At 40.4% G+C, this 11,434-nt stretch overlaps 2 pseudogenes; both read right to left on the bottom strand.

Annotated features, from left to right (window-relative positions):
* Positions 1–9,366: 9,366 nt before the first annotated feature.
* LOC100358330 (corepressor interacting with RBPJ 1 pseudogene) lies at positions 9,367–9,937 on the bottom strand (annotated as a pseudogene).
* Positions 9,938–10,182: 245 nt separating this feature from the next.
* On the bottom strand, positions 10,183–10,762 carry LOC138848683 (corepressor interacting with RBPJ 1 pseudogene; annotated as a pseudogene).
* Positions 10,763–11,434: the final 672 nt, after the last annotated feature.

Here is an 11,434-nt window from a genome sequence, read left to right on the forward strand (position 1 = left end):
TGGCACCGCAGGCAGAGGATTAGCCAAGTGAGCCAGGGCACCAGCGGAGTATCACATCTTTATTGGATTACATTATCAGAGCTATGTTTAGCTCATAAAAAAACTGGACAACATCCAGTAATTTTCTATATTTTACATTCCAGAATAAATACATAATAATTTTTACCTATTTCAATACTATCATTATTATATTCCTACAGCAGTTCCAATAACATTACTTTTTTAAAATTTAAGAGGGAAAATAAAATTTTAAGTGCTTATATTATAGTGGAGATATGTTATTATTCAAAACTTAAAGACCTATTAATAAAGGTGATTTTCTCCATTCCAATATGTATAAGAAATGCCTGCCAAACTCATTATAAAATATTTCTGTCTGGGTGTGTTGTGGGTTATATTGTTACATAAAGCAGACAAAATCCTTTCTATTTCTCAGCTGTTCTGCTCAATCATGAAAAGAATAAAATGATACTTAGTGATTTAGCATCTGGAATATTATACCAAGTCAAAAGTTGCTGCATATTTATTTTTCACAATAAGGTATAGGATTTCTTAGGTGCTAGTTGATAGTATACAAAATAAGCCATTACCTCTCTTATTAGCCAGTGAATAATAATATTTCAAGGAAATCTTTATTGGAAAAGAAAAATAAAAAAAGGGTAAGGAATTTGACCCCAATTTTTTTTCCAGTTGTACATCTTGCCTCTAGAACTAACTCATGACTTGGATAATAAAACAATTACTGGTATCAGAGTGCCTGGGTGCCTGGGTTCGTGATTCTGAGTCCTGGCTCTGCTTCTGATTTCAGTTTCCTGCTGATGCATATTCTTGGAGGCAGCAGGTAATGGCTCAAGTAGTTGGAATCCCCATCCCCATCCCCCACCCAGATGAGAGACTCAGATTGAGTTTCAAGCTCTGGCTTTGGCTTGGCACAGCCCAGGGTTGTTGTAGGTATTAAAGGAGTGAGTGAGCAGATGGAAGATCTCTCTGTGTCTCTCTCCACCATTCAAGTAAATCACTAATTTTGAAAATTTTTTGCAGTCTTGGGGAAGGGACAGGCATTTGATGGAGTGGTAAGATGCACCTTGTGACGCCTGTCTCTCACGTCAAGCTGTTTATGTTCCAGTCCCTGCCCTCCTCCCATCCTGTTAATGCACACCCTGGGAGGCAGCAAGTGATGGCTCAAGTAATTGAGTCCTTGTCACTCACGTAGGAGACCCAGATCGAATTCTGGGCCTCTGGATTCAAGTTGGCCTAACCCCAGCTGTTGAGGGCGTTTGGAGGGTGAACCAGCAGAAGGGAGATTTCTTCTGTCTGTCTGTCTCTCCCTTTCAAATAAACCAAATAAATAAAACCTTTTAAAAATAGTGTGGTAAACTTCAGATGAATAGTACCGGGGAAACTTAATTACAATCGCTCTACTCACAACTGGTCATTCACCAAGTGGTGGTGTTCAACAGAACTTCCTGCCATGGTGAAAGTGCTCCATCTCTGATGTCCACTGCGTCTCTCTGTCCACGGTGGCTCCAGGGGACTTGAAAAGTGACTGGTACAACTGAGGATCTGTATTTTACTTTAATTTTCACTATTTCAAATATAAATCTAAATTGCCACATGTGGTTAATAGTTGCTATGTTGGACAATTCAGTTTCAGAGTATGGAATGTAGTCCAAATGAGCACATTAAAAAATCAGAGTGGTTTACCACTGAATGTTTCTTCATTATGCATAAGTGAATTTTGCTTGATGGTGTTTTGACAACTGAAAATCAACCTCTTATCACTTATCCAAAATTATTTATAGTTGCATTTTGAAAACTTGGCTTAATACTTACCTCCTGTCTGAGTCACCTTCTTTTCACATTTCAAGAAATATCTGTTTTTCCTATCATTGACACACTGTTGCTGCTGTTCTTTATATGATTTTAGTCCTATCTTTGTAATTTTGCATCCAACCCTATTGAATTTTTGCAAGTTCATTTAAGAAAAGAAACATAGGTGATCTGGTTTACGTATTAGACACAAACATTTTTCCATGTCTAAATTGTAGATAATTATGTCAATAAAATGGTCATGGGTAAAAATGACTAAGAATAGTCTGGGAAAAGAATTTGATGATAATCATAAGAACAGAATTTGTACTTTATATCACTGAAAATGCTTCTGAAAGAGGAATCCATTATAATTACACTTGAAACTTACTAAAAATGTGCACTTCAACACACACCAGTTTTACATTTAGTCTCCATATTCAGCTTCATTATTATTAAAACTTTAAGAGTTGGTGTTTTTACTCTTGCAACAAACCCATGTATTTTGCTTCCTTTATTTCTGTAGGAATAGTTTGATATTTATTTTAAAAGCACTGTGGTTGGGGCTGGTGCTGTGGCACAGCGGGTTAAAGCCCTGACCTGAAGTGCAGTCATCCCATATGGGCGCCAGTTCCTGGGATAGCAGTAGAAGATGGCCCAAGTTCTTGGGCCCCTGCACCCATGTGGGAGACCCAGAAGAATCTCCCGGCTCCAGGATTTGGATCAACGCAGTTCCAGCCTTTGCAGCCATCTGGGGAGTGAACCAGCGGATGGAAGGCCTCTCTCTCTGTCTCTACCTCTCTCTGTAACTCTGTCTTTCAAATAAATAAAATAAATCTTAAAAAAAAAAAAAAGCACCATGGTTTCAAATGACCTAGTAAGATCAAGGAATTATTTCAATAGATCATTTTTTTGATGAACAGATCTCAAAGTCCCATTTTTAGAGAGACTGGAGTAACCATTTACTTGAATCTAAGCTTTCATCATTTATTAAGTTAATTTATCATTTAAATTGTAACATTCAGTGTTTCAGAATGGTGGTTGCCTAAATATAAAAAGACAAAAACTAATTTTAGATGAAATTGTCTGAGACTGGAAACCAGACATTGGAAACATTGAAATATTAGACAGGCTGACTACTCAGAAATTCAAACCCTGGGCTGGCGCCATGGCTTACTTGGCTAATCCTCCGCCTGTGGTGCCGGCATCCCATATGGGCACTGGGTTCTAGTCCCGGTTGCTCCTCTTCCAGTCCAGCTCTCTGCTGTGGCCCGGGAGTGCAGTGGAGGATGGCCCAAGTGCTTGGGCGCTTGCACCCGCATGGGAGACCAGGAAGAAGCACCTGGCTCCTGGCTTCAAATCGGCACAGCGCCAGCCATAGTGGCCATTTGGTGGCTGAACCAATGGAAGGAAGACCTTTCTGCCTCTCTCTCTCACTGTCTAACTCTATCTGTCAAATAAATAAATAAATAAAAATTAAAAAAAAAAGAAATTCAAACTCAAGTTGTGAATATCTATTTTTTTCTATCGTGGAAAAAAGTGTGTGTGAACACGCCGAGTCTGATGGTAGAGGCCATTCTAAGTGGCGTGAGAGGTGACTCATGAACTCTCCAGGAGGAGTAGATAAGAGTCGCTACCTCACTCAGATCAGTATCTGAGGTTAGTCTAGCATCTTGATAAAACATAATCTTACTAGCTTGATCTTTACCAATTTATGATATAAAATTTAAGTTGGTATTTTTCCTTAAGAAAATATTTTGCTAGCAAATGATAATGTAACACAGAAAATAGCATAAAATGTTTAATGGTACTCTATTTTTATATAATTATCTCATTTTACAGATTAATGTATTGTTAGCTCATTTTTTATGATGGCTAAGGATGTTAACTATTACCTTTTTATTCATTCCTATAAACTTCAGAAGTTTTTTTCAAGTTATCCTGATTATTTTTATTGAGATTTTATCCAATTGATTTAAGTATATTAATTAACTTAGTGGTAGAAAAATTACATTATTAAAATATTAGTCTTCCCAAAATATGCTATCACTTATCTTGTACTTAATATCTTTCAATGAAACCTCTAGTTTTATTCATGTTGGTGATATATGAGAGTACTTCTAAAAGTTTATGGAAAATGAAATTTAAAGAAAAGTCTATTTTATGGACTAAAATTTTGTTTGCATAGATTTTCATAATTCCCATTTTCCATGAACTTTTTGAAGATCCCTTATATTTTCCACTAAAGGTCCTTAGTCATGTCTGCTCCTGTTGTAAATTAGGATTCCTTTTAATTACATGTTATAAATTGAGTATTGTTGGGACCTATGTTATTTTATTTTACCTTATTTCAAAGCATTTTACTAAACTATTCTCTTTTAAAATGGAAGGTTATTTTGTTTTCTATTTTTCTTTTTCAAATTTTTAATAAGTATGTTTGAGAGACAGAGTTCTAGAGAGAGCTCCCATCCAATGATTCATTCCCCTAGATGACTGCAACAGCTAGGGCTGGGCAAGGCTGGGCTGAAATTAGGGGCTGGGAACTCAATCCAGATCTCTCACATAGATGGCAAGAACCCAGTCTTGCACATCACCACTGCTTCCCGGTATTTGCATTAACAGGAAGCAACCAGAGATAGGGATTGAACCCAGGCACTAAACCACTAGGCCAAATGCCTGCACCTCAATTTTCTTAATCAGAAGTAAAGTCTACTCATTTCATACATATTATGTTCATCAAGGTTTGAAACTCACTGAAATTGTGAGCACTGGCCTATTATATATATAGACAAAGGACTCTTGCCAACAGAGCTGGAAGAACATTAGCAAATCACACTCCAGAATATCTGCAGATTAATTTAGAAATAGAAACCACTGCTTAGATTCAAGGATGCAAGATTTTGTTACAGCAAAAGTCACTTGAGGAATGTTCAAAATGTGCTCCCATAAACTGCTGCAACTTTTTCAAATATTATTGTCACATTGATGCTTTGAAAATAAAATAGGCCTTTAATTATTCATTGTATGAATGAAGACTCACTAAATGAATATATAGAGCAGCGTGCTGTGTACTGAGGGTACAATGATGAGCTAAGACCTCAAGGGGGAGATAGACATTATGGAAAGATCCACCTACACAAATGCATCATCTGGTCCTGAGGTAGAGAATTTGAGAAGTCCAGAAGTCATGGCAGTCACAGGCACCCTCTCCAATGTGGGCTTAATCAGGAAATCTAACCCTCATTAACTCCATGTCCAGGGTTTCACATCCAAGTTCCCAGTCCATGAAACAAAAGCTGGAAATAGTCCTTGGGGCGCATTCCTCAAAACACTGAAGATCTAGGTAAGACAGTGGCTGAACCCTCATTCCAACTTCAGGTGGACACCTAAGACTTCTGCTGCCAGACTAACCGCCTTCCACACTTGCAAATTACTAAATAGTACTTCATCAGCAAGTGTTCAAGTAACTATGGTAACCCATAACTTCAGTTTATCCCCAAACAGCAGGTACATAGCTATTGTATTACCCAAAGGCCAAGGACTTTCACTATTGCCCATAGACACTCTCCAGTGTGCCCAAGCCACACAGTGCATATGTCATGTGTACCCCTGAAACAAAAGCCAAACTACATGACCCAATGCATTTGAGTAGCGTTTCACGTGTTTAGGACTAATAGGACTAAGAACTGCATAAAACTTGCCTGACAACAGTTTGGGAGAAGCAGTGGTTTCCGGAGAAGTGTTAACACTGTGTTCACACAAACATCTTGATTTCCCACATCTCTAGTAGTTTTGAAAATACTTTTGTCCATAATCAGTACAATCTATCGAGTCAAAACACCTGAAACCACTGTACACAGTTCAAACAGAAAGAGATTTAATTCTAGGAAATGGTTACTCTACTGCCCAGAGATGAGAAAGCTGCTACCCTTCTTAGGTGGCACCTTCTGACCTGCCTTGCTGCTGGAGGTTACTGTGTTGCCAGCACAGGTACCGCACTTGCACAGAATTACCGTGTGGCTTGTGCCGAATCTGCCATTAAAGACACCACTACCACCGTACCAGATCAGAACGCTTCTTCTCTCCTATAGGTAATTCTCATCGGCTGAATTTGACTGGAAGCCAGTTGGAAAAGGAATATGGGAAATGGAGTATACAGGCTTCCAGCCCTGCAGTTACAAAATCAAGGACAGAAGGAAGCAGGACACTAAGCCAGTAGAAAAGTGATTGGCACAATGATATTAACAGTCATGGATGTGGATGTTAAATAATTTTTTTTTGTCAATTACTATTGGTAGAATGGATTGAACACATATAGGGCACTAATCACTTTTTCCCAATCATTTTTTGGAAAATCTTACTGTAGTAGCACAGAATGAGGAAGACAGGGAGTCAAGGATGGCTGAGAAAGGGGAGAATGGGCAGTGCACAGGGAGTCCAGGGGCAGAAGCACAGATAATTAACTTGATGGAAGGCCAACATGATTTTGAAAATCACTCTGAATTTTCCAATTAGAAAACGTTTAGTCTTCATCATTGGAGCTGGGGTAGGGCTACAACAATAAAAATCTTTGCTTTTGTCTAAGTAGCAAAAGCCAATACAATTCATAAGGAAAAGAATCTCACTAATTATATGTAAAGTCTTTGTTATAAGAAAGAAGAACGAGTCACCAAATATGCAAAAGCTACTTAAATTAGCATCCTTCAAGGTCTTCAGACAACTGAGTGAAACGGCATAATAGGATTATGTTCCCAAATTAATATCCTTTCATTTATCACCCAGGCATATTCACCACAAGCATTTGTAAAAGTCTCATATTACCACCATTTGATACCTGATGTGGAATCTTTTAAACCTCCCTCTGTTTCCTCCACCCTCATCCTGATTCATAAAGTGCTTTGTTAGCATTCACAGGGGGGTTGTGGCTGGAATTCTATGACTCAAAGATGAGTTCATTCCTTTTGTGATGGTTGGCACGAAACACATTGAATGAGCAGTGCTGAACAGGAAGATTGCTCTAATGGTAAACACGTAGCTATCATTTCAAAGATTGTTCCAAAAATTCTGTCTAGTAAAGCTGATTTAATTTTAAAAATCTCACAAAACTAAAACATTTGTTGCTAAAAGAAACCCTGCCCCTTGCCAGGATGTATGCATACGTGTAGAGACACTGACTTTATGACCATGTTTGGTGGGCACCACTCTGAAATGCTATCCCAGAGACTTTTTTCCAGAATTATAGCAGTTTAGAAGATAAAGTTTGGGGTGACTTTCGGGGACTTCATTTTTTAAAAGCTGCCATTTGTTGTTATCTTAAAGTGCATATTACATAACCACTGAAAATGAACAATTATAAAGGCAGTAAAATAAGCTATAATATATGCATTAAAATGTTTGCTTTTGATAAAAGGAAGAGTATTTCTGTTGGATACTTTCTTTATGTTGGTGCAGAATTCTCTCCCAGTTCTCCTGGGTCTCCTGAAATGAGATAATCCACTTATTTCCTAAGAAAATACCAGATAGATGAAACAATGGATTGGGCTTTATTAGTTTGTTTATTAGCTTGCACTTTCCCTTCTCCTTTTTTTTTATTTATTTTTTAAAGATTGATTTATTCATTTGAAAGGCAGAGTTACAGAAAGAGGAGAGACAAAGAGAGAAGAGAGATCTTCTATCTGCTGGTTTGCTCCCCAAATGGCTAAACAGCCAGGGCTGGGCCAGGCTGAAGCCAGGAGCCTGGAGCTTCTTCTGGGTCTCTCACATGGGTGTAGGGGCCCAAGCATGTAAGCCATCTGCTGCTTTCCGAGGCCATTAGCAAGGAGCTGGATCAGAAGTGGAACAGCCAAGACAAGAACCTTAATAGTAGGATGACCTTTCCCAGCTGCAATCAGAGAGAACTGTGACTATGGAAAAAGGGCCAGAGGGAGGTGGAGTATTGCTTGCTTTGAAGATAAAGGGTCCCTTGTATTTGAGGACACAAGAGGTCTTTTTGCTTGGGGTGTCACCAAATAAACAGCCTTACATAGGAACTGCTCACAGAAAGGCCTCATTTACTTGTGGCAAGTAAAGAAGACAATGGAAAAGGTTCTCTACATAAGCTGCACCCCTGAGAAGCATTTGCAGCGTTTTTATAGCAAGGGTTAGGGGGTGTCCAGAGTGTAGCAAAAGAGAAGGAGGAAGGCCTCTCCTACTCATCTATGTAAGCTACATACATATTCATGCTTCTTCATTCTTGTATGTTCAGAAAATGATGACAAATCTCCTCCCCTAGGTGGAAAATACTTTTATCTGATCCTAGGACACATATAGATTACAGAATTAAAACTAATGTTTCAGGCCCGGCGCTGTGGTGTAGCAGGCAAAGCCGCCGCCTGCAGTGCCGGCATCCCATATGGCCACCAGTGTGGGGAGCAACTGGGACTAGACTGTTACTCGAATTAAGACTTATTCTATGCATCTGCTCTCCCACAATATGGCGCTGGGAGAGGAGTAAACAGCTTCTATACAGCTGCCTCCAGTTCAACCAATAAACAGCAGGACCTGCTCCTGATTGGAGGAGAGCAGCGTACTTGGCGTGTGGGTAGCAGAGTTGGGATTGGTGGAAGAGGACTATAAAGGAGGAGAGAGACAACATGCACCAGGAACATCTATCTGAAGGAACACCTGAGGAACATCTGAGCAGCCCCCGAGAGAGCCGGCCGGCGGTGTGCCACTCCCCCGCGGAAGTGGGGAAAGTGGCAGGGGGAACCGCCCTTCCACGGAGGTGGAAGGGACAGCAGCCAACCCGGGAAGAACCAGCAGCAAACCCGGGGAGGGCCGAGCAGACAAAAGAACAGCGCAGGGTCCTGTGTCGTTCCTCCACGAAGAGGGGAAGCGACACACCAGTTCAAGTCCTGGTTGCTCCACTTCTGATCCAGCTCTCTGCTATGGCCTGGGAAACCAGTAGAAGATGGCCCAAGTCCTTGGGCCCCTGCAACCACGTAGGAGACCCGGAGGAAGCTCTTGGTTTCTGGCTTCGGATCTGCTCAGTTCTGGCTGTTGCAGCCATTTTGGAAATGAACGAGAGGATGGAACACCGACCTCTCTCTCTGCATCTGCCTTTCAAATAAATATATAAATAAATCTTTAAAAAAACAAAACAAAACAAAAAAGCACTAACGTTTCATGAAATGGTACTTATCTGTACTATATTCATTGCACTTTGAAATTTTCAATCCTGTTCTTTTTAAATTTTAAATGTTAAGTATAACACTAAGCTGATTTTTTTTTTTTAATTAGAAACACATAGTACATAAGTTAGCCCTAGCTAAAGGTACTGAATAAGAAAATGAGGATAATTTAATTCCCAGGTAATTGTTGCGCGTTCTCTAGTCTCTGCTTCTGCTTCGCTGGTGTGGCACTTTGGAGCGCTTATCTCCCGAGAGCTCTGCGTGTGTTTTCGCCTCTGTGTTTGTGTGGCCGTGGCTTCTGCACCATTTCTTCTCTTCCGCTCTTCCCTGGACCTCACTGTGGCCGTTTTCCTGCCTCCTTCTGCTTGTAACCACCAGGACAGGGGCTTCAGCTTCTCCTCCTCTCGTCCCTGCGCTGGCCTCTGCCGCTCCCCTGTCTTTCAGAACTTCTCTCTTCTGGGCCATGGTTATGGCTTCTGGACTTTCTGTCATAATCGGAATGGCACCATTTGCTGTTCTCCCCAGAATGATCCTGTTTTAAACATCCAGACTTTGCCTTGGGTTTTTCCTAGCTGGGATTGCTAGAAAGTTCTTCACAAAGTCTCCTCTTCTTAGCCTTGTCCATCTCTTGGGAATCATTGTTAATCCCTGAACACTTGTTTTTCTTTCTTTTCTTCTATTCTCTTTTCTTCCCTTTGCTGTCACTCTCACCCTCACTACTGCTTTCCAAAGTCTCGGTAGAGGAAGAAGAAGAGGAGGAACAGGAGGAAGAAGAAGAGGAGGAGGGAAGGAGGATTTGTGTTTAATGTTTTTCTGTTTACTTCTGCTCTTCTGAAGCTTTTTCTTCTATTTTTTTATCTTTTTTTTTTCTTCTCAAGTCAATCCAATTTCTGGGGAAATTTCTGATTTTGTTTGGTTGGTAGGGACTTTAAAAATTCAGCTTCCAGGGGCTGGCTCTGTGGTGCAGTGGGTTAATCCTCTGCCTGCGTGCCGGCATCCCATATGGGTGCCGGTTTCCGACCCAATTCTCTGTTAATGTGTCTGGGAAAACAGCGGAAGATGGCCCAAGACCTTGCATCCCTGCACCCATGTGGGAAATCAGGAAGAAGCTCCTGGCTCCTGGCTGTGTCCTGGCCCAGCCCTGGCTGTTTCAACCATTTGGGGTGTGAGCCACAGGATAGAAGATCTCTCTGTACTCCGCCTTTCAAAGAAATAAAAAAAATCTTAAAAAAAAAAATTCAGCTTCTGGATCTTCTGCACCCTCACTTGCAACATACTCCTGTGATGGATCATTTGTGGTCAAGTTCCTCCCCAGCACATTTCACTTCAGTGCAAACCCACTGTTTCTCATTTCTGCTATTTGCTCTAAGGGGTGCATCGATGGCCCTGAGCTGTCAGTAGGAACTGAACTTGCATTGATTCCAGAAAGACCAAACAAAGGACATTCTCTGTGTTGATGTGACCCCACTTGTGATATTCACTGCACCTCACACTTCCAATCTGAATACCAAAGGGCTGAGCTCTGATGTTCATGTCATCTTTGGCATATTTTCTCAAGGGGCTCCTTTCTGCCATTCGAATTTATATTCAATCTCTCCTGTTTCTTCTTCCACTTTGTTTTCTTTTTTAGCTCCCATGGGGGCCTCATACATGAGATTAAGTGATTTCTTCACACATTCATCCCCGATAAGCAACCTATTATCATCATAAGATTCTTGTTCTTTAAGATAAGTATCAGTGGCATTGTGGCGTAGTGATTGAGCCACTGCCTGCGACGCCAACATGTTCCAGTCCCTGCTGCTCTGCTTCCTATCCAGCTCCCTGCTGATGTGCCTGGGAAAGCAGTGGAGGATGGCCCAGGTGCTTGGGCTCCTGCACCCATTGCAGGCATTTGGGGAGTGAACTCCAAACAAGTCCGTAAGTCTGACTTGCAAATAAGTAAGTAAATCTTTTTTAAAAAAGATAGTGTTGTGTCAATTCTTGTTTCTTCTTGTGATATTTTCTGCTCTGCATCCATACTTTTTCAATATTGGGTTTGGGAGCAGTTGAAAGTCCTTTTTGCACATGAAGTTGGTGAAGGGTTTCCCCATCTTGGAATCAGAGCAGAAGGCCTAAACTGACTTCTTAGTAGGTTGCAACCCTCAGCTAGAAAACTGACCAAGATCATGACAACTCTATGGTCAAGATGTAGAGTGCCTGATAGAGAACATTTTGTGTTTGTTTTTTAAAGGAGCATAAACATTTGTTCATAATTTAAATAATTTCTATATATAACCCGAATTCACTGTTATTAAATGCTAATTTACTAAGGTACCAAAAATGTATTCTTTATCCCAAAGTAAACATTAAACCAGTGAGCTTGTAAGCCCAATAGTAAGAGAGAGACCAAAGAGGTAAAAAGGTACACTCAAGAAACATTTTTAAACAAATAGATATCATTAAGTAAGTATGGTTCA

This window comes from Oryctolagus cuniculus, chromosome 2 (genome assembly GCF_964237555.1).
Source record: "Oryctolagus cuniculus chromosome 2, mOryCun1.1, whole genome shotgun sequence".
Classification (NCBI taxonomy): domain Eukaryota; kingdom Metazoa; phylum Chordata; class Mammalia; order Lagomorpha; family Leporidae; genus Oryctolagus; species Oryctolagus cuniculus.